This window comes from Micrasema longulum, unplaced genomic scaffold, assembly GCF_059751315.1.
Source record: "Micrasema longulum isolate JH-2025_06_02 unplaced genomic scaffold, ASM5975131v1 h1tg000570l, whole genome shotgun sequence".
Classification (NCBI taxonomy): Eukaryota; Metazoa; Arthropoda; class Insecta; order Trichoptera; family Brachycentridae; genus Micrasema; species Micrasema longulum.
This window is the reverse complement of record NW_028277766.1, coordinates 1,579,606-1,604,964: the sequence shown is the minus strand read 5'-3', so window position 1 is coordinate 1,604,964 and position 25,359 is coordinate 1,579,606. Positions and strand designations below refer to the sequence as shown.

Sequence of the window (25,359 nt, the reverse complement as noted above, 5' to 3'; positions counted from 1 at the left end):
CTGGTGTAAGTGGCCACTTTACACACTGTGTAACATTTACCGTTTTGGCAATGTTTGAACATCCACATTTTCTTGACTCTTCCCCCTGTTGATTTTTGTGAAGTAAAATATGCAAAACCTTTATCATGTGGGTGAGATTCATCCGACTGACTCAATTCACCTACTTGGCAACGCCTGAAAACAATTTTTAAATTTTTTATACTTCTTCTTTTAACAGGTAGTTAATTCAACAATGTTATAAAATCAATTGATGGAAGAATGAGGAAATGTGTAAACCAGCCAATGACAGGTCATAAGCCCTGTAAATGCCTAGACGCCCATATTCCCTTCTCAAAAATGTTTTCCCTCTCTGTTGCAACAAATTTAAATATGAACAACTCCCTAGGAAGAAAATCCAGCCAGTCTGCAAGCATTTGGACATACTCAAAACATTGTTGAAATATTTTATACATATTATTATACTAAAATATATTTCTGGTAAAACTATACACAGGTAGATAGATAGGTGAACAAAAGTCGAGATCTGTGCATCATGCAAGGCTTAAATAAGCATTATGGACTTAATCAGGAAAACAGTTCTGCGTTGGCTTGGCCATGTAGAGCGAATGGACAGCGAACGAACGTGAATTTTTTTAATGATGCTGATATTAATGGGAACAGAAAACAAGGGAGACCAAAAAATACATGGCATGACCAAATCAAACAAATGCTTGAAGATGGAAACTCGGAATAATATTTAAAAAATAAAAAAATAATATTGACCGTCACAGGACCGAAGCATGCCATATAGTAAAAAATAAACAGAAAAACGTAAAGTAAACGAAAATATTGTTTTAATTAATTGTTTAAATAATGCTTATAATTAGAAATCAAACACTGATTTGAGTCTACTGAACACTTTATTTTATTTTTACAAATATAAACATATAAAAATAAAAACTTCGTGACAATTTTTGAAATGAAAATTATATAACTATATAAGGACATTCAATCCAAATAATCTTCACATTCGTTTGAAAATGCCCTAATAAGGCGAAACAATTGTCACGAAGTTTTTATTTTTTTATGTTTATATTTGTAAAAATAAAATTAAGTGTTCAGTAGACTCAAATCAGTGTTTGATTTCTAATTATAAGTTTAAATATGGAGTTCTACAAAATAAACACCAAATCAATCAATTTAAATAATGCATTAATTTTTTTCAAATTGGGGGAAAAGAAAGAAAATAATTTTATTTGAATTATCTAAGACAATGTATTTTGACAATACTTGGTGTATATTTTTTGTAATAGTTCATTTTAGGAACAATTCATTGCTTATTGAATAAAGGTCTGATGGTGTGTTTTTAAGCTACTTTATAAATATGTAAATATTTATCGGTTAGTTAGGAAAACTAATTTATAAGTGGGGAATCGCATGAATTTTTACAGTAAAGTAGGTAAACATGTCTTAAACTGCTGAAACAGGAAGCGACATCACAAGTTAACGAACGAGCAGTACATTCTGACGCGAGCGAAGCTGTTTTGTTAGAACAAGGAGCGAATCTCTAGCAGATTGCTATCTTTAATACATGCAAAATGTGTGTTGGTACAAACTTCGAGCTAACAATGCCCGTTTTTTTCTCAGCGGACTTTTCAAATAAATTCCCATCACAGACATCGAGAGATCTCCTAAACTTTGACAAAATCCCAGATAAGTTTGCGTTTAAGTTATATTTCCTTCCGTAATATCTCGGATTGCGTAATGTTACAAGGAGAAAGTTGATCCAAGTTTTATTCCTTTGCATTCAAGCAAATCTGATTTAAATTGGATGAAATTTCATTCTTTTCTTTCGTTTTCTTTGACGTTATCATAGGACATAATTTCCAACTAGATTTTTTACTCCTCCAACAATGATAATTAGAAAGTGGATTTATGTCCGCTTTCTCAGGCAATTTCATTCGAGTTCTTTCCTCACCCTAATCCCGAGAGTAAATCAAATTCGCCCGTGAAAATAGTAATTATGGCCTTTTAGTTATGAACCCATTATTATTCCTACGTGATGCCTTTTGAAGAATGAAATGAACCTCCGCACTAGATATTCGATCCTGCTGGGGTTACCAGTCTACATTTAGAGTATAAATCACCACCTACACCAGTCTACAAAATAGAGAAAGAAAAATAATTAAATTAAAGAATAAACATAAAATTTAATATATTTGAAACTTTAGAAAAAAAATGTAAAAGTAGTGAGTGCTCATAAATGCAACCAAAACAACATAAAAAAATAAAACGAAATCAATAAATAAACAAATTTGATCCACAAAAAAAATGAAACCACCCATTAAAATTAAGATCTAAAATATGTAAACAAAATAAGGAAAAAAAATTTTGAAAAATGTATTTAACGAGATATAAAAATATGTGAAATTTTAACATAAATAATAAATCAGTACAGAAACGTTCTGTATTCTAACTACTTTCGTAATAAAAACATAACAATATTTTTATTAGGATATGTTTTTAAGTCAAGTGGCCGCATTTTCAATATTTTTGGAACAATATAATCCAACGTACGCTGTCCATATTGATTTTTAAATTTTGGTACTACTAGACCATCAACAGATGTAAATTTTGTTAGAAAACTGTGTTTTAATTTATTTTTATACATTGAGCTGAAAATCTTTTGGATAATAATTTTGCTCCTTAAAATACCCTTAACTGGTAAAACATGTAATTCTTTATACATGAATGAAGTATTTTGTCTCTGATTGTATGCATTTTGAGCATTTTGTACATTTTTAATGTTTGTAGTGCAAGAATGTCCCCAAGCGATGATGCCGTATCTTATTATGGATTCGGCCAGAGACAAATATACTAATATTACTGTGGAGAGAGGAAGTAAAAACTTTAATTTGTGTTGCTCGCTAACTACGGATCTTAACCGTTTGCATGTTTTTGTAATATGTATATATGGTTGGCTAGAAGATATTGCTTGTAACAATGGGTCCGCCAAAGTTCTTATTATTTGTACTTGAAGTTTTTAATAAAAAGATAAATAAATATTCCACTTAAAAAAACAATCAATCAGTACCTAAATAAACATATTCGTCCACAATGGCTAATTTATCTTAAACGCAATATTCAAAATTGTGAGATTTTACAACAGGTAAGATATTTACTATGGCATGTGGCGATCTAACATACATTTATCCTATTTGGTCACGTTACTATTATGTAAGTGTTAATAGGCTAGAAAGGGTTCAACAAAAAAAAATTAAGCAGGTCGACTACCGGTTAAACATTAACTTCGCTAATCATGATGATAGTATGCAGCACCACGGAATAAACTTTCTTAAAAATCGAAGAATAATGTTATACCGGCTATTTTTAATCAAATTAATAAATAATAAAATTGATTCTCCTGACGTACTCAAGTACAAGACTTCCATTCTGTGTGCCATCTAGACCGACAAGACAAAATCTTCTGTTTTACACTGAAAACGCGTCAACAAACTATTTTAAACAATCTACAATACCTAGAATATGCGACCAATATAACATTAGATTTACCGAGGCTGATATTTTTTGTGACATTGTATGTAAATTTAGGTCAAAAATTATAGAAATTTTTAGAGAAGCAGATATTTAACTTCATTATTATATACTTATTTTTTCGTTTCTTTTACATTTATTATATTAAACATAATTTAAATTATTGTATTAAGTGTAAACCATTTTTTTGGTGTGTGCATGAGTTTCGTACACTAATATACAAAGAAATTGGCAATATTTGTGAACATACTGTTTTTTTACCTAATAAAATAAAATAAAAAATAAATATATTAATTCACCTTTTTTGGCATTTATTAAGAGGCCTGCATCATGGCACCAAATTTGTAAGATATTAAAGATATCAAACCGATATAGGAAAGATTTCGTTAAAGCATCGAATTCGCTAAAAAACAACGAATCGATAAAGCACCCCTGTTTTCAATTTGTTTATTAATGATGTTGCTAAATCATTCTCTTACTCTCGTTTTTGGCTCTTCGCGGACGACAACAAAATTCTCAAAATAATTCAAACTTTACAAGACTGTTTTTTTCTTCAATCAGACATTAAACTCTTTTAACCAATGGTGTAAAGTCAATAAATTAGAACTATATTTTTTAATACATTTTTTAAAATGCAAAATAATGTCATTTCATAGAACAAAACAACCGATTTCCTTCGAGTACCTATTAGAAAACTCCAAAATTGATGTAGTAAAGTACATCAGAGATTTAGCAGTTGTTTTGGGCTATAAACTGACATACAACGAGCATATAGATAATACAGTAAATAAATCACTGAAATTACTTGGCTTCATTAACAGAATATCCTCTGATTTTACTAATGTCCGTACAATCAAAGCTCTTTAATGCTCAACTGTTCGCCCTCTTCTTGAATATGCCTCAGTGGTCTGGTCTCCATTCTATGTCAATCGCATAAATCACATTGAATCAGTCCAACATCGATTGTTTCGAAAAATAGCGTGGATGCTTGGACTAGAGAGAGATAATTATTCTTATGCTGTAATAGAGTCAATGTTAAATATTTCTAGTCTACAAAAACGTAGAACTAATATTGACTCCATATATATGTTCGGCATACTAAATGGTATAATCGATGTTCTATCATTACTGGGACAAGTAAAATTCAATATTCCGACTCGTAGATTGAGAAACAATAAAGTACTGTTCATCGATCAGCATAGAACAAACTATGGCCTAAATTCTCCAATTACCCGCCTTTGTCGTATTGTTAACTCAAGACAAGATCTGGACTTTTTTGGTTTAAGTTTACAACGATTTAAACGAGCACTAAATAAATAGTCCAGATCTTGTCTCGATGTCCCTTATGTTTGTCAATGCTTCTTTCTTTTTTAAAAAATGTTTTAAACTATTCTTTTATTGTAATATTTAAACCTTATAAATTGTATACATGGACAATGTCCGTTAATAAATAAATAAATAAATAAATAAAAGCATTAATAGTTTTTTATATCACTTGTCTTCGCTTGGATTTTGATAATAATATTTGATTGTCAGTTTCAGGTTCTCTTGGTAAATAGTTTATTATCATTTCTGTATTTTTCTTTGAGAGGAATTTATTTGAGTGAATTTATACCGAGAGGATCAATTGAACGTAGTTATGCGGAAAGCTGCCAGCCATAGAAAAACGAAAGTGGAAAGAGTGAATAATCAAATCTACATAACAGTTGTAATGTTTTTTACATTGAAAAATGATAAATAATGCATACATTCATTTTTTTATGTTGCAAAAAATAATTTCATCTTGTATTTGACTAGTTGTAATGGTTTTTAAAGTTTGGCTGACCACACAACCTAAGATGAGCATTTTGCAGAAAACTGCTAGCTCTAGTGAAACTCTGATGTATGTTGTGTCATTATGTATTAAACATGTTATTTTATATTTATATTTGCTGTAGTAACTAGTAATGTAAGTGATCACTATTAAATAATAGTATAAAAATATTTATTAAGCTGCGCGGACACAGTCTAAGGTAAAGAAATAGAAAGAAAATGTTCATCAAATTTGGAAACGTCATAATAATACAGTCGGTTCTACGGGCAAAAGCGTTAAAATAAGACACTGTTTATTGTTTTTGTAAATTTTTGACTTGGCGATATTTCTTATTTCATTTTTCGAAAAGAACATTAGTTTACTTGAGCAAACTTAGTAATCTATAAAACATTTCCTTATAATTCATACTGTTTTCGGTTTAATAAATTAAATATGTAAAAAGTTTCCGAATAATGAAATCCACGATTTGTCATTTTGATAAATACTACCGACAAAGCCATTTGTACGTTGTACGTCATGAGAGGCAAAGGAAGACAATTTAATAATAAAATAAATAAAAATACGTCATATAGTTTACGCCAAAAATATTAGTCATGCTTTTTGACCAAATAAAGAATGTTAAGATAATCCTTCATTATTTTTTGCCAAAGGTTTAGTAAGAATAACGTACCCTTGAACTTCAGTTTTAAGTTCAAGGAACCTTATACATAAATACATATTTTTAACAATGCTATGAACCACCAGGATGTCAATTATGAAACCTTTCTTCATCTGTATATATCGAGACGGTAAACTTAACTTCTGTACTATCTGTATCTACCTTGGTATGTTCTATCTACTTGCCATATCGACATCATATGATCGAAACGTACCAATGAATGACCGCAAAAATTAGTCCGCGTTCCTTACTTTATTAACATTTAAAATAGTTCTCGTTTATATTTTAAATAGGCTTCTGTGAAAAAAAGTGCTGACTTCATAGCGATTATAAACTCCAATAAATCCCAATTCAAGCAAAAAAAGCTCGCTTGAACATGATTTTTATATGATTTTAACCATTGCCAAAACGATATGTTTAACGATCGTCTGCATTTATCTACTGAGGTAGTACTGAGCGATTACAAGGCCGACTCTCGAAACGTTCTCTCAGAAATATAGATGGAAAAAATATAATAACTAAATTTATTTTTTACAGTGGTAACTTTTTATCGCCTAGATACTCTTATATGTTAATAGGGCAGAACCTACCGACATTATTTTTTGCAACCAGGCGTTCGTTTAATTAAACTGACAGTTATGTTGGAATTTAATTCGAGTTCAAAATTAACTTATTTCTCTCTCATATTTTGAATAGGCATTTAAGAAAAAAATAGCCAACCTTAAAACGATTAAAAATTTAAATAAACCGTAATTAACGAAAAAATTGCTCGGTGGAACAAAATTTTGGACACTTTTAATCTGTAGATAAACGTATCGAGGCGTTCTAGACCCATCGGTATAAAATGACGTACTTACATCAAAACTTGTTAGTGGGGGATCGGTAGTATATCTTTGTGGTCGGTTGGGAGAATTTTATCTTTAACTATGACGTCATACTGAAGCTATGTCATTTTAGAGCGTAGATATGTGTACCGTGACGTACGCTTCCCCTTGTTTCATATCGATGTACCTACCCAAAACGAAAGTGGGGGGTCGGAAGTATACCTTTGTAATCGCTTGAGAGAATTTATCTTTTAACTATACCGTCAAGGTGAAGTATGACGTCTTTATCTTCCCATTATATTCGAGGCCCAGGTAGTGATAAAAAGAAAAATATCATGTTATAAGAGTAAAAAAATTATATAGTAAAAACTTTGATTTTTGAAGTGTTTTTATTTAAAAAACCAATCGGCACAAAAAAATTATTACCATTGTCTCCTTTTCGTACCTAATAGTGCATAGGGCACTGCTTTGTTACACACATTGCAGTGTATTTTGATCTTTTTTTTGTTACACGAAGGTAAGATGCTCAGTCTTACGCTTCAGGTAAAAGTCCAGGGACCATGAAATATTTTGGTGTAAAAATATTATATCAGAAACATATTTGGCATAGAAGAATTAATTGAAATTTCATCAAATCAGCGTGTGAAAATTTAACAAAAATTGAAACTACATTAAAAACAGTTTTTACATGAAATAAACACGACGCGACAGGTTGATTTTTTAAATAATTCTTTGGCAAAAAACTATTTCTGTTCCCATTCAGATATTTTTTATACTAAAATGTATAACTTAAAATTTAAATACTTTTTGAAATTCTTTATTCCGTGTCTTTACAATAATATTGGACTTGGTCCGTTGAATGATAAATAACGTATTTTTTATTTATTTTAAAGCTGGGTGTATGGATAAAAATTCGTTTCCAAATGTCGTTTCCATAATACAAAATGGAAGCATCCAAGTACTATTGAGTGATCTCCCTAAGTAGGCACGTCTCAGTAAACAGAACATATAAGGATGTAGGACGTGTCAGAATACAAGAAGAATATTTTGCAATAGGACGAAGGCATTCGCCAGAATAAGATGGATTCGTGGTCCGTAGTGAAGCGGGATGAATTATAGGAACAACATGAATATATTATCATTTCGTAGACGAACCAGATCGGGGGCTGTTTCACAACCCTTTCAGATACGAATATTTCGAACAAAAATAAAATAAGCGCAGAATACAAGATTGCTTTGAACGATAAAACTTTATAAATACATTTTTGTGTCCCACATAGACCAACCAGACTTATTAGATTGTTTTACAGTTATTGTCGTAAAGCTTAAATTTATTTATGTTTAAAGCATTAACTTTGTGGTCAAACATTTTAACTAATCAACAATATTTTGAGTTTGTCCAAATTTTTGAAGACAAGGACTGGATACAACTCCCTGGGAAGTTGTTGATATTAACATATTACAACAGAGATAAATAACATTTAAGAGAAGGTATCATAAATGACCTGTCAATGGCTGGTTTAAGTGGCCACTTTACACACTGTGTAACATTCACCATTCTGCCTATATTTGAACATCTATATTCCTTCAATTCTTTCATCTGTTAATGTTTGTGAAGTTATTTTGTTAGTTTGTGAATATTTTTAGGTGTTGCCTAGTATGTAGGTGAAATAATTCAATTAGATGAATCTCTCCCGCATAAATAAAGGTTTTAGCTCTTTAACTTCACAAAAATCAACAGATGAAAGAATTGAAGGAATATAGATGTTCAAATATAGGCAGAATGGTGAATGTTACACAGTGTGTAAAGTGGCCACTTAAACCAGCCATTGACAGGTCATAAGCCTGTAGATGCCTAGACTTCTATATTACCTTCTCTTAAATGTTCTTCATCTCTGTTGTAAAATGTTAATATAAACAGCTCTCCAGTAAGTTGAATCCAGTCCTTGTCTACAAAAATTTGGACAAACTCAAAATATTGTTGATAAATTACCTGGTCCATGAAGAAGTATAGAAATTGAAAAAATAACATTTTCAGGCGTTGCCTAGTATGGAGGTGAAATAATTCAATTACACGAATCTCACCGGCATAAATAAAGGTTTCAGTGGGTTAATGGGTTCGGGGGATAAATAGAAACGTATCATGCATTTTTATCATGCGTTATCGAAGCTTTGCCTTCGACCTCATGAAGCTCAGCCGGAATCAAGTGAGGGTTATCACGAGAGCCCGCCCAGGGCACTGCAGATTGAACAAACACCTTAAAATGAACCTTTTCGAAACTTCTAGATGTAGGTTTTGCAGTCCAGGTGAGGAACCACCTATACACATTCTATGTGAATGTGATGCTTTATATCATAAAAGAAGCCTCATCTTCGGGGAACCACCGGTTAAACCCGAGGATGTTAAAGAGCTCGCCCCCTACCTAATAAATAGCCCGATACTTTAAAGCTCTGGGCTTAGAGGGGAGATTTATCTATCATCTTTCCCGTTAATTATTTATTATCTTTCGCCAGATCGAAAGGGTTAGGATTTCTGATCTTGCGTCTTAAGACGTGACGTTCCAGTATTTTTGACTCTGGTTATCTGATGAATCGTTCTAGATGTAAAAAATACCACAACAAATATGAAGAAAGACACTGAAATATTATGGAAAATTCAGAGACAAATGCCGTTTGATTTATAGAGGTGCTATACAAATATTGGCGTAAATAATATACAAATGGAAACACAAAACTCATTGTTATTCTGTTTTATCAAACATGGACGACAACTTTACATAATACTCATATAAAAAAAGGTGGATCGGTAAAATATTCCCGCGCAAAAAGAGAATAGAGGCGTAAAAATATGCAATTATTACGAGGAGCATGAAATGATTTTTTTTCGGTATGTATAAAGGAATATACGAGTTGCATTATAAAACGTATTTAAAAAAAAAAAAAATATATTAGGGCGGACTAGTGCCTAGAAGATCGCAAAAACCTGTGAGTACCTCACGAATTCTCATTAATTTCGATACTAACTTTCATCCGAATTCAGTGGTCACATCTTCCCCCTACAAGGTACTAATTTTTTAAGTGATCGGAGGCTACAGTAACCTAAACGCCCATCTCTGTTATCTATGGAATATCAGAAATAGAAATCAATAATTCATTCAATTGATTGATTTTATTATTTCATTTATTCAATTACTAATCATTCGATCAGCAAATTCATTCAATTATTTTCATCGCTAATTTTGACTGATTTTTTATCGTCAAGTCGGACAAAAGCTCTTTAAAAAATAATTTATTCAAGACAAAAGCCCTGTACCCATATTTAAGGGTTAAATTAAAATTTAATTCGAGACAAATATTTCGTTAAGTAAAATTGAATATTACACGCAAAAAATATAAGATTACATTTTTTCCCAATAAGACTGGCTCAGCGAAAATTTGCAAAGGTTAGTTTAAACTTTATTTGGATTTCTACTCCAGGTGAAAAATAAAATGATTGTACACTAAGGGCAGAATTTTCGCTTGAAATTGCTAACAATACATAAAAGAAACATAGAGCATTTTAAGGGATGTAATAAGAAGGGCATAAAACGAAAAAAAGTCAGGAAAGTTAATAAACGAGTGGTATTAAAGGAAAAGATAATACCTCTAGCCTTGAATAAAAAATTACTGGGGAAGAAAAGAATTTTAAAGAGGGTAGGATTATTTAATGGAAGATAGCACAAAAGATCGGCGATAAGACGAAATATTAATTGGGAAATTGGAATTATTCGTAGAGTAATCACTCAAGCTTTAATTTTTTGATATTAACGGAAATCTATACTAATAAAATCTAAGAGTACATAGAGGATTACAAGTTAGACAAATTTCGTTTTGACTATCGGAATGGTATGCAAGATAAAATTTCATAGTATCAAATTCTACACTTATAGTATATCGACATGGCACATCATTTTTCAGCAATTCTTTTTCTGTTCATGGTGCTAGACTTTGGAATGAGCTACCTCTTCATACAAAAAAAGCACTTTCTTCAGCCCCCTTCAAGAAACGCCCAAAAATGACTATATATCCTGAGAATTCTAACCTATATTCATTTAATTGTTTTTTTTTAAATATATTTTTATTCCCTTTCTTTACTTGTTTCCTTTTTCTCTTTCTCTTCCCTTCCAAATTTATCATCTAATTCCACATTCCTCATCCTTAAGTATGTATAACATAATGTTCCTTTATTTGAGTTAATATGTGCAAGCCTTATCTCCCTATTAAAAAAGAGCTGTTATTTTTAATTAATTAGGATTTTTCATATGTGTATCTTTTGACATATATCTTTTATTTTTGAGTACAAATTTTTGACCAACTCTTTTTTTTTTTGGTTGGTTGGAAGATAAGGCTTTTAGCAATAAGTCCGCCAAAGTACTAATTCTTCGTACTTGAAAATTTAAATACATAAATTTATCAATGTTTGCTTGCAGAATGTTTGCTTGCAAATGCTTGCAGACTGGCAGGATTTCCTTCCGAGGGAGTTATTCAGATCTAAATTTGTTGCGACATAGAGGGAAAACATTTTTGAGAAGGGATATGGAATTCTAGGCATTTACAGGGCGTATGACCTGTCATTGGCTGGTTTAAGTGGCCACTTTACATGCGGAATGGTGAATGCTGTACAGTAATAACATATAAATAAAAAAATAAAAAATATGTAATCAGCGCAAAATCACTATTTATTATGATGCAGTGTCCTATGCATTACTAAGTGTGGATAAGGAAATGGTGATCATGATGGCGCCTAAAAGTCAGAATGTGTATAATCCACAAACAAAATAAAAATACGATACAAATTTTGATGTATTTTTTTCAAGCACATTTAATGAATACCATTGTATATGAAATATTACGAACCAGTGTAAAATGAAAAGAACCAGTACACAAATGCATGAAAACATGAAGGGAAAATACAAAGGACTGGTCGGAATGGCCTGTAATTTGTTCGAATTGGCAAAGGTTTTCATTTTATGAACAGTAAATTAGAGAGGAAGATCGCAATGCCGAGGGAACGGATGGTTAATGAAATAAAGAGATAAGTCTCGAGAAGTAGCATGTAAACATGATTTTGCAACGTCAGTATAAACGTAAAATGAATAAGATAGCATAATTAACAGACAAATTATGAAATAAAAACGAACTTATTGACTGAACTGTAATAATAAGGTTATTTAAAATGGCGTACTTTATTTAAAGAATTTGATATCAAATATGAGGGTTTTATATTATTAATATTTAAAGCATTAACTTTGTGGCCAAACATTTCTCAAGGTGTTATGAAAATTTGTATATGACATCTTACCGACTTTTCTATGCCACATTGTACACTTATAAATAATTAACATATTAAACTTGTTTGTTAATAAATTTGTATAAACCACTTTTTTTAATTACACTTCGACCGGTTTCGAGGTTACTACCTCATCGTCAGGAATTCAACTAACTTATAATTACACGCGTTGCTATTTATATAATAAAATATTGTATGAAAGAGACAGAAAATTGAAAGAAAGAGAGAGAAAGAAGATAAAATAAATCATAACGGGAATAGTTTTAAAAGAGGACTCGAAGTTATATTTAGTTGATTATTTATTATTTGAAGTTTTTGATTAATGGCTTTACTAATTTCTAATCGTTCTAAATTATCTAAACGAAAATCATTTTTACTGACATGCGAAATTTCTACACACGTTTCTTGATTAAATTCATGGTTTTCGGATATAAGATGATTTGCGAATTCTGAAAAATTATTATTACTCAGACATCTTATATGTTCTTTGATTCTAACTTTAAATTTACGTGAAGTTTTTCCAATATAGAAATTTGGGCAATTTAAACAATTTAATTTATAAATTCCCGAATGATTTAATTTATCATCTTTATCTGTACAATTTGTTAATATTTTACCTATGTTATTATTAGTATAAAAAGCTGGCCTAATATTTTTAGGTAAAATTTGTGCTATATTATTAACCGAAAACCATGAATTTAATCAAGAAACGTGTGTGGAAATTTTGCATGTCAATAAAAATGGTTTTCGTTTAGATAATTTAGAACGATTAGAAATTAGTAAAGCCATTAATCAAAAACTTCAAATAATAAATAATCAATTAAATTTAACTTCGAGTCCTATTTTAAAACTATTCCCGTTATGATTTATTTTATTTTCTTTCTCTCTCTTTCTTTCAATTTTCTGTATCTTTCATACAATATTTTATTATATAAATAGCAACGCGTGTAATTATAAGTTAGTTAAATTCCTGACGATGAGGTAGTAACCTCGAAACCGGTCGAAGTGTAATTAAAAAAATAAAAAATTAAGTGGTTGATACAAATTTATTAACAAATAAGTGTAAAATGTCATACCACAAAGTGAAAAATGTTTTTGATAACAATAATATAATTAAAATATATTTATTTTGTTTTAGGTGCTTTGAAAAAAAAACAGTATTAAGAAGAAAGAAAAAAAAACTCGACAAAACCAAATAAAACAGTAGAAAAATAGAGAAAAAATAAATCCAATTAAATTAAAGAATGAACATATACTAGAATTTATTCGAAACTTTAGAAAATAATGTAAAAGTAGTGGGTACTCATACATGCAACCAAAACAAGATAAAAATATATAAAAATCAACAAAACAAAAATTAAAACTACCCATTAAATTAAGATTAACAAGAAAAGTAAAGGTGGAAAAGAAAATTGTAAAAATGTATTTAACGAGATATAAAAATGCTGAGTTTCTTAAGTGAAAGTTTAACATAAATAATAAATCAGTATATAAACAATCTGTCTAATAGCCACTTTCGTAATTTACGCATAATAATTTTTTTATTTCTTTGATATAATATTTGAATTAAAAATATAAATCCGTAATTGTAAAAGGGGTTAAAAACAGAAAGATCGCTTTCATACAAAAAACTGTAATAACCACTTTTTTGAAAATAGTTTAGATCACAAAGACGACATTTCTCAATTTGCAAAAAACACTCAAAGCACTAGAAAATTTTTATGGTACTTTAAAAATCATTAAAACTAGTCAAATAAATAATAAGGTTCTTGTTTGTAGTATTAAAAACAAATCTATTTATTGTTTATTATATGTCAAAGTCAAAAACATTCCAATTGTGGTGTAGATTTGATTGTTCACCTTTTTCAAAAAGGTGCTATTATCTCAGTTTCACTTTTCTATGGCTGGCTGCTTTCTGCATAACAACGTTCATTTGTAAGAACCTTTCTATTTTCCTAGTTTGTTACACATGTCAATAATTAATCTGACAATTTTAGGCCATTTCAGAAGCGCAGCCGGTTTTCGAGAGACAAACTAATATACGTGTTTTGCTGTTCGGCGAAATTTTCAAAATTATTCCAGAGTGAAAATAACGGACACCCGCTCACTTGGGCACCCAGCCTTGACACAAATTTAAGTCTCAAGATTAAGACGAGACAAAGTCTCCAAATTTCTACACTTTTAGAGACTATTTGATACTTACGACAATTCGTATAAAAAACAGTGCAAGTAATAAATAAATCTCATCATAGCATACTTTATTAAATTGAATTCAAAACATACCAACCGACTATCCTTGATTCACTAAACAAAGATTACAATGGCCTAACTAACATAACATTTTTTTTTCTTAATCAACAACTAGTTGAGAGTGAAGTTTACAATTTTAAAATTACAATTTTAAACTAGGAACTTGAATCCTAACCGTCAATGCGCTATGTAGCCGTAAGACGTGTTTGGATATCGTAAAGCGCCCTTGAGGTGATTTTCACAAAAATAGCGCTGTATACATTATCCACAATAATAGTAGCTGCTTCAATAGGTAAATGTTTTTTTATTTTTTTTTATTTTATTCATTGGGGACAAAAATACAACAAATAAAATATACAGAGAATAAAACCAATGACAGATATCCACAGAAATACATTAAATACACGTACAATACATACTAGTGTGTTTGTGTGAGTGTAAGTGAGTGAGAGGGTGGGTGTTATATTGGAATGATGGTGGACATGTGTGTAAATATTGCACAAGTGTCAAGTGTCGAAAATATAAATATATTTAAAATATTAAGAATTAGAGATAAAATATAATAAAATAAAATAAAATAAGATAAAATAAGACTTTATTATTGAAACTAAGTATAAGACCAAAAAGACAAAAATCAACTATTAAATATCTAAATTGAGTAAATGGGGTCTAGAATTCCAAACGTACATGCGCTCAGTAGCTGCAAGATTTGTTGTCCAAAGATACCACAGAGCGTGGTAACGTCAGTCAGCCCAAAGAGCCCAAGCAAGTCAACCTAGTCATGCAACAAATCTGTTCCAGTAATAAATACAATATTGAATCTCAAACCTCTTGTCCTCCGTCAATCTACAGCTGGGGTAGGAGCTCCCACCCTCAACCAGCAAAATCCTACATATTTATTAAAAAGTAACTAAATTACGCACTAGCAAAGCGTTCTCTACCTCCTAGAGAGAGTTAAGAATCGTATTACTGGTCTCTTAATTTCGATATTAGTATCTTGAGAGTCTCGATACTGAAAATGTCTCGAGACTCTTCAGCCCTACCGCTCATGCCTCGTGGCTATTTCGTGACCAGACCGCATTGATGCGTCAGCCACCGTATTCACCGGACTTGATCCTTATAAATAAATTAATAATAAATAAAAAATAATTTCAAATGTATTCTAAGTACAAGTATTCTGACAAGAGTGGTACTGAGGATTTGATTTCTCTTCCATTCAAAATGTCTAATAGGGAAATATCACAAACTACGAGTACCGATAAAAATATATAAAATGGATGTAAAATATTTAATTGTATTTTTAAAATCAATATATTGTGGAGTAATGTTTTCATACATAATTTAAAAAATAAAATTGTTAAAAAAATTGTCTTTCCCAAAACGCGACGTGTTTGGCCTTTACAATTGTGACGTTAAGATTCGTGACGACGTTCTATTTTAATTTGAACGGTCACGAACAAAGTTCAAAATTTAACCAAATCGTGACGTATTAGGGTGTGGCCAATGCAGTAGACAGTATTACACAGTATTACTCTAAAAATGTTAAAAAAAGTTACGTTTCCCTATTCGTGAAATATTCATTATGCGGGTTCCAAAATACCCCTATAGAATGGCCCAAGCCTATTAGGGGCGAGTCGGACGGACCAAACTCACAAGTATCTTTTTTATTTCGGGCAACTTCTGCCGAGTGACGGGTCATTAGTATACGGCCGGTACTCGAGAGTCGAGACTCCGCACCTTAACTCGGCTGAGTGGGTGAGAAAGCCAGTCAAGTGACAAAGCTTATGGAGATCACGAAACTTTGCCAAAAGGTTTCTTATTGAATCTATCTCACAGGACGTTGTCTTAACGCCGTAAACGAAACTAATCCAGGCTTATTCAAACTAATTAAAGCAATAACTTCTAACGATAGCGACATCTATAGTCACAATACGCACACCTCAAATATTTCAGAATTTCACTCTGTAAAGTTCGGTTAAAATAGTTTTTAAAGAAGGTTTTCCGAACCCCATATGTACAATAAACTACCAAGTAAAATCAAAGTAAATAACTACTATTTTTATTTATATCCCTACAGAGATGAGGTAGAATTTTTTCAAATTCAGGATTATGGATATTCGAGCGTTTACAGGGCTTATGACCTGTCATTGGCTGGGTTAAGTGGCCACTTTAAGTAGGTACTACAACATTCCCCATTCCGCTTATTAGCGAATATCCACACAGGTAACATTTTTGATTTTTGTATATATGTTACTAAACGAGAAACCATTCACAAGCGAGTTGGAGCGCGAAATGGGAAATTGGGAGAAATCCAGATTTGTGTATGTACAAATACACGTGCCAAAATAATGTTGTAAATAACTACTGCTAATACTTTCATCATGCCATTTCCTGAAGGGGTAGGCAGAGCGGATATACCGCCATACACGTCTAACTTTAAAAAGTTTATTCCATGGTACTGCATACTTTCTGTATAGTTAGAGAATTTAAGGTTTAACCGGTAGTCGACCTGTTTAAAGAATTTTTGTTGGACCCTTTCTAGTCTATTTTTTTAGGATAAATTTATTTATTAGTTTATACATACATTGTTACAAAAATGGCACAAAAAACACTCTGGCAAAGTCTGCTTGTACTAGGAGTAGGCTCAGTATATGAAGGGTCGGTATATAATCGGTTCCTATATGGGGAAATGCTTGTTCTAAGAAACCGATTTGTTGCGGCAAATATGGTTTTCAAATATGTTTCCTATAAGTAAAAATAATATTGAAGATAAAGAAATCAGTTATAGCCCAAAAGAGAAGAAAAGAAAAAAAAAGTACAGTTTACATTAAATATATACACATACACGCATACACGCATACATACTACATACAAACATACATATACACATAAATACATATATACACACATATATATACATATACATATATATATACATACATACATACATAATATATATGCACATGCAAAAATACAATAAATTTATAAATGATTCAATGGGATAGCATAATATTTAGATTACTATCCTCAATAAATTCTCAGATTCCTTACTTCCAATGTCTGTCAACCAAATTGTTATTCTTTTTTTCAGTATTGATGGTTTATCAGATTTCCAAAAACACGGTATCAGGTTGTATATTTTAGGTCTGTTATATAGAAATGATTTTTGGAATACCGCTGTACGTGCTATTGGAATCACCAAATCGTTTTTTACCGTACTCCTGGTTGAGTGCGCATGACTCACAATCACCTGAGTGCTCCTATTGTTGTGAATGTCAAGTATTACTTACCTGTAGATTTGCCTTAAGCCAAGGACATCTAAGGATTTGAAAAGGCCTTCACTAATTAATACTAACATTATAGTAAGGTGACCAAATAGGAGTACAGTATTCTAGCTGGGGATGAACAAATGTTTTATTAAGTTTTTCGTATGTCTCTGAATATTTAAATGGTTTCGATACCCGCATGATAAGTCCAACTATTTTATATGTTTTTTTAGGACAGAGTCAATACGAATATTATATATCGTTAAATCTTTAATCTTCGCAAATTTGACCACATAACCGAGTATCGCACGCAACTACACTGGCTCAGTATCAGGCATAGAAGAAACATTCACATTCTATCACTTCTTCACAATATTTTAAATAATCCCACTTCGCCTGTTTATCTGAGAGAGCTCATCCAACCTCTTTCACAACACGGACTATCTCTTCGTTCTAGTAACGAGAGAACCCTTTTAATACCCTGGCATCGCTCTATTTTTTTTGCCTCCTCTTTCACAGTAGTAGCCGCTCGATTGTGGAATAATCTACCCTCTAATGTTAGAGACACCCCTTCTTTATTTACATTTAAGTCAAGATTGAAATGTCACTATCTAAATATTTAAATTGTTCCTTTATCCTTCTTCTTTCCTTCCCATCCCCTCTCCTCTCTTCATAGTATAGTGTTATTTTTTTTTATACATATATTTATTTTTGTTAATCTTTGCTTTTAATTTTTGTATAAAATTGTAAGATTCAATATGTCCATGTATTTATAATTTTCTCAAACTGAACGGTTTGGGTAGGTAGGAAGAAATTGCCTTAAGGCAATATGCCCACCCTTATATGTATATTTATTGTATATGTATATAAAGTGTCAAATAAATAAATAAATATTAAACATTAATTTAGTGTCATTAATAACACCTAAGTCGCGAATTTGACTATCTGTTATAGAAATAGGGTTGTTATTGAAAGAGTAGGGAAAGCTGACCGTCGTTTGTTTGCATTTTGATGGAGTAATGGAATTGAGCGAAAAATGCTGAATGTGGAAATTAAAGAAAAAAAGATCTTCATTATAATTATAGATACGTACAATTCTTTCGAAATTTCAATTAGCTCATGTTAATGTGTGTGTTGGGATTCAAACTGTCAGTGTTATAATCATTTTTAGCATGAACATTTTACAAATTTACTATTATGTTCAATGTTTATTTTTGTAGATTTACTGATAATTTTAAGTTGCTGGAATTTCATTCGTCCATGCACATTGTAGCTTCCAGACGATTAGTAATCCAGCTTCAATAGGTAAATGTTATCAACTATCAAATATACAAATTTAGTAAATGAGGTCTAGAATTCCACCGTTCATGCGCTCAGTAGCTGCAAGATTTGTTGTTATCTAACTTCTATTTTTATGAATTTGTTTGTTATATATTTTTTTTAAATGTCACTAAATCTCTTAACTTTATTGTCGAATAGGGGCTAGATTTTTTATTGTCTATGCGCTCTGTAGCTGCAAGACGTGCTGTAATCTGTAAGGTGTTCGTGCTAAAAAGTAAACAATAAAAAACTAAACAGATAAAGCACTTCAACACTGTGGATGACATAACAGATAAAAATATCCGAAGGGTAGCCCTCGTAGATGTTCGGTAGTAACTAGTCAGTGTTGCAGTATCGGACATGTGTAAACACATGTTTTTGCTAAATTCCTAGAAGATTGTCCAGTCCACGTGTAGTTGCCGAAGGGGGGAAAGAAGTTTATTGTTCCAACGACTTTGTATCCATTTTAGTCTGTATTATTTCGTTTTATAATGAGAATTAAATTCCCGCTCAATTTTATTATATAACATTTATTTAACTATGAAATTTTAATTATAAGCATTTCCAAAACATTAATATTCTGACAAAAAAATTATGATCCCTTGAACACTAACAGAAAAAAATGAACATTGATTTCCAGTAAAACGACGTTTTCAAAAGCCGGCAGGCATTTTTTTAATAGGTGATTTGAAACAAAATAATACAAATACATTAAAAAAAATAAAATGAACTAAAAAAAGTTGAATAAATTTATTGGACCAATGTGAACATGCCTCCCCGAACAAGGGGCAGTGCCGACTACAGCACAGTACGGAATACTGATCGAGATCTACAGCACAGATAGAGCATGAATCGGGGAGAGTTTAGTACATCGCGCCCGCTATAAGTTGACGCTAATGGGAGCCAATCGGTGCTACCGACGGAGATTTTTATTTGCCCGCAAAACCCAAGATAAATATTGGATGAGTGAGGATTATTTATACCTCGTAATGATGGCTGGATCTTCTCTTTCTGTGTGCTGTGCATTTTGCGGAATTATTTGAGCAAACGCAGATAAAACGATGGGAATATTGACGAGGAATATAACATCAAATTGTTTTTTTTTAAACGTGAAAGATATTCATTACACTTTTTGGTTTAGTTTACTTCGTGTCAATAAACAATCTGCCAAAGAAACAAATGATTAAACAATGCGAAAAATACTAGTTGTATTATGTTTTCTTTTGTAAAATTAAAAACATACAATTTTATTTATTACTAGCTGAACCCGTTTTACGCGTGTTACGTTGGAAGATTCTTGATTTGGAACAGTATTTCAAACATTGTTTCTTAAGGACTATTTTTCTTTGAGATGGTACTTTTGACAAAAGACCATAATTACTTTCATGCGTCATTTTGCAGGACATATAGCGCTTCACACGGCCGTTTTTAGCACTATTAATTACTAGAACAATTCGGCCAGTTGACATTTCAATTGAATACCTAATATCGACTGAATTCATAGTGGTATTTTTTATTTATGTTTTAATGAATTATATATTAAAGTAATGGATAATATATCTATATAATATAATATATCACGAAGTTACATCGTTTGAGTTGATTTCATGGATAAGAGTTGTTGTATCACACAGTACCACAGAAAAATATCAATTTATAGTATATATTATTTACATTTTAATATGTACCTCCTATGTAGGCACAAATATATGATATTTTTTTATAGCTTATCTGTAAATAAAATCACCATTCGCCACTGTTTTATACACCATTTGACGATTAATCATCAGTATGGCCATTATATGAAGCAAAGTGTCGTCGCATTAAAATAATAAAAATCTTTATACTAATCACTCTCTTGGGGGAAAGAAGATTCAAAATACCACCACATACGTGAAGATGTAGAAATGATGCGGGGGAGTACTAATTTGAACTCTCAGAAAAGAAAATACAAACGTATGCATGTGATGTGATATATGTAAAATGTAACTTTGAAATGGAAGTACGTGTAAAGTTGATATTGGCGCGGGTTGAGAATGTATTCCGAATCCAAATAAGAGCAAAATTGTTTTTCAATTTTTCCACTCTAGTGATTTTGATAAAATGAACAATTTCCTGCAGTTTTCCTAGACGAGGCGTGCCTCCATGCGATTGGGTTTCCCGACATCTTGTATATAATATTATGTATTACTGAATGCAAGATGTATATTGTGTCCATGGCTTATGTGCAAACTGTTTTAGAAATATACAGAGAACGCGAGTGAAATGAAGGGGAAACGTGTACAAAATGATCCCTCGAGGTTTCAGCGAAACTACTAATGCCATCTATTGTTTAATTCTATAAACATATGGTCAGTTTGGTCTTCTTATTTTGTTACCCATATAAACAGTGTGGAGAAGGTCCAACACAAGTTTGTAAGATTCATGAATTTCAAATAAAACATTCCAGTTGAGGAGCTAAAACTATAAATGTTTAATGAAGCAGTTAAAATTTATATGTAATAGTGATAGAAGGGAAATTTCAGATTAAGTGCTGTTTTTAAGTTATTAAATAATGTTATTGACAGTCCCGAACTTTTAAATTGTGTGAATTTTTATGTGAGACCGCGTGGGACGAGACGATATTTATTTTGCTGTTGATTTGCATAGTTCAAACTATGCTAAATACTCACCTATTCCACGGCTCCACATGTAATCGAACAAGCATGGAAACTTTGATTTACTTCATTTATCTTTATACAAATTAAAATCATTACTTTTAGATCCCTTTTTTTGTAAATTATAAAAATGTACCAAGTGTTACACTTGTTTTACTGTTTATACTATGATACTCGTACATTGCCTCCGTTACTTCAATACTTTTTTATATTTAAACTCTTTATTTATTGTTAATTTGCTGCATATCTACATATGTTATAATGTCTTTTTAATTTTCCTTTATTATATCTTTACTTTCTGCTGATTTTATTTTATGTATCTATATTTTCTATACTTGTGTACAGGTGTTTAGTTTCATTATAATTGTTTTTCAATACTATTTTATACTTTGTCAAAGGCGTAAGCTGTCGAAATAAATTGATAAATAAATATTTGAGTTTGCCCAAATGCTTGTAGATAAAATACTGGATTTCACCCCCTCGGGAGTCATGGTGAATGTTCAGTGTATAAACCAGTTAATGACAAGTCATAAGCCCAGTAAATGCCTAGACTTCCATATTCCCCTCTTGAAGGTATTTTCCACCCCTGTTGTAATTTGTTAATAAATAAATAAATATACAAAACAACGTTTTAAATATTTGACAGAAATGGCAAAGAGACGCGAGCAGTGAGAACCAGTGTGCGTAAGATATAATTTTCACCTGTATGATCTAAGGTAAGTATTTTTTAAACATCATATAAAGTTGTAAAACAGCACATTCTTTATACAGCACAAACAATATTATAAAATAATACCTATTTATTTCATTATTTAAACATATGTTAGTTTATTAATATTTTAGTTCTTTTATTAGTATAATAACTTCTGAATAATCCTGCGAAATTATCCTCAAAGGATCATTTTGAACATGTGGTAGGGAAAAATGATTATTTGGTAGGGTTTTGCTAAAATCGGTATAGAAATAACACGTTGAATAATAACACAATTCAATAAATTGTTGCAGAGATAAAAATTATTACACTTTTCAAAACTTGTCGAATTATTTAAAAAAATACATTTTAAAAATATTAAATATCAATTCTCTTTTAAAGGGATCATTTTGGACACGTTTCCCCTACGTATTAGTTACTTTACGTATTGGCAAAAAAATGACGCGCGAAGTATTGACATTATTAATTAAACTTGTTAGATGGACATCTTTTGATCTTGATTTGCCAAGAAAGGACAACAAGATTCGGTATAGTGACCAAGATGAACAACATGAGAAGAGTTTGTAGACCATGTTAGCTTAATATTGGATGTTATAAGTCATATCCCATCTCTATTGCTATCAATCTCTTTTTATGTTCCCAACCGTGTTACTAGAAGTAAAAAATTGCTATTTATCCAATCTTCTAAGAGCAACTTTGGTTTATATGCCCCGATGTCCAGAATGTGTAGACACTGCAGACTAGTCAATTCATCGCCCAATAGAGAAATATCACTTTTCCTTTACAATTTTATATTAATAAGGGTATATAAAATATTATCGAGTAAAATAAATATTTTTTTGTACTAATTAGTACCACAAAAAAAAATTGAATTCCCGCAAAAACAGTACATTGCATTAGCCAAATACGTCACAATTCGGTTAAATTTTGAATTTTTTATGTGACCGTTTAAATTTAAATAGAACATCGTCACGAATCTTGACGGCACAATTCGTCGTCCATCTTTCCAAAAGGCGTATCTCGTTTCATGTCGAAATTGAATAGTAAATATTTTACTGAAAATTAAGTTATATAAAAAAATAGGCCTCCTTATTGTATTAAAATAATAATTTGAAAAAATATAAATACAAAAATATTATTTTATTATTATTTTTAAAGACAAAAATTTTTCAAACAAATCGTCAAAGAGTCGTTTCAACAATTAACAAATTTGAGATATGCCTTTTTGAAAGATGGAGGACGAATTATTGTCAAGGCCAAACATATCACATTTTTGTAAAAACATATTTTTAGTCATTTTATGTTTTAAATTATGTACGAAAACATTTCTCTACAAAATCCGTCCTGATTTAGAAAATACAATTGATTTTTCTTAATCCATTTTACGCGTTTTTAATGGTATTCATAGCATGTGATATTTCAATATTTTGAATTCTTTGGAATAGATCTTACCACTCGTCTTAGATCTTTCCCTCACTAAACATAAGGATTGGCATAGCTTAGCTCATGTATAATGAATACCGTTTTTTTTTAATATACGTACTGTATACCATTATTTTAGTGTTCTTGTTTGCCTTTGCTACATGTATTTATGTTCCATATATATTTTTCTTCTCGCAAGTACTGTAAATGGTATGGGCCGTAAATATAACGAATCAAATTTTGTTTATTATTTTTATAGGAAATTAACAGACAAAATTGTCAAAATTGAATAGATAATTGTTTGTGAGGTGCCTACTACTTAAATTTTATGATAAATTAAGAGAGGTCAAAAGAACCCAACAAAGTAAAAACACTCGTTCAGCAACACAAATTAACTGTATTGTCCCATTTGTATCAACCACCTTTGGTTAAAAGCAATATAGTGTAACTGCTCCAAAAATATTTAATGATTTATTGCCAAATATAAAAGACTCAAAATGTAAAACAAATTTTAAAATAAAAATAACCGCACATATAAATAGTGTAGCGAGAGATTTAAAAAAAATATATGCAAATCAAAAAACGTAGTACTTTATATAATTGGTACACATATTATTTATATTTTTATGTATTTCATTGCTTTATATTTGTTTTTTATTTTATTTTTATTTTATTTTATTTTTGCACCACAACAGGCCAGGAGGCCCAATTACAGCGGTGAATTACATCACAGAACACCCAGGCTTGAGAAATTATATATTAAACTATATTATTTATATTTAAGTAACATGTATTCTTGGCACATATATATACTTTATATTTGTATAATAACGACTTATAATTTCTTACATTTGATTAGCTAGGCATTTATAATTCAGTGGTTTTAAGTTTTTCTTTTTTATGTTTTCATTTATTAGTATAGGACTACTTATGCTCTAAAGATAGAAAATCTCTATCTTAGAACAAGCTGTGCCATGTTAGATGGAGACTATCATAAACAGAGAACATTCCGTTTTCATTTTACATTAATTGGTTTTATATAGATTCCCTGTTATTAAATATGCATATTTTTTTTTCGCAATAAATTTATGAAGAAATTTATAAAGAAAAACGATAGGAGCAGATATTTTTTTTTACATGTAAGTAAGTGTATAAAAATAAACAAGGTATTTTGCGATATTCAAACCATTTTATTTTGTTTTTGCTATCATAGCTTTAAATAAAAAAAATAAAAAATAGCTGAAATATTTCTGAATAATACATTAAAATAATAATTAAATTTTTAACTTACCTTCCGCCGACGAGAAGTGAGTTTCCATCTCTCAAGATTATTCGAAAGTGATCTGTGTGTGAATCGTTTCCAATAAACTTGTGAACCTCGTCCGCTCCTGAAACAATAAATTTAAATTAAACTACGATACTTTTGAATCTAAATTAATCAGGTTGTGGTCCCGTGGCTAGTGTTGCAGACTCGCGGATCAGAGGTCCGAGGTTCGAACCCAACTTTACCACTACTTGGTTTCCATTTCCTAAAAGTGAGTTATTTACAACTCGTTGAAAATGGCTCCAAAATT

At 30.8% G+C, this 25,359-nt stretch overlaps 1 protein-coding gene across 2 annotated transcripts in view; it reads right to left on the bottom strand.

Moving 5' to 3' along the window:
- The window catches only part of Sema1a (semaphorin 1a), a 154,784-nt gene extending 129,615 nt beyond the window's left edge, over positions 1-25,169 (bottom strand). For both annotated transcript variants that reach the window (XM_088228216.1, XM_088228217.1), the window contains exon 1: positions 25,077-25,169. The gene's annotated coding sequence lies outside the window, so the exon portion shown is untranslated. The remainder of the gene's footprint in view (positions 1-25,076) is intronic.
- Positions 25,170-25,359: the final 190 nt, after the last annotated feature.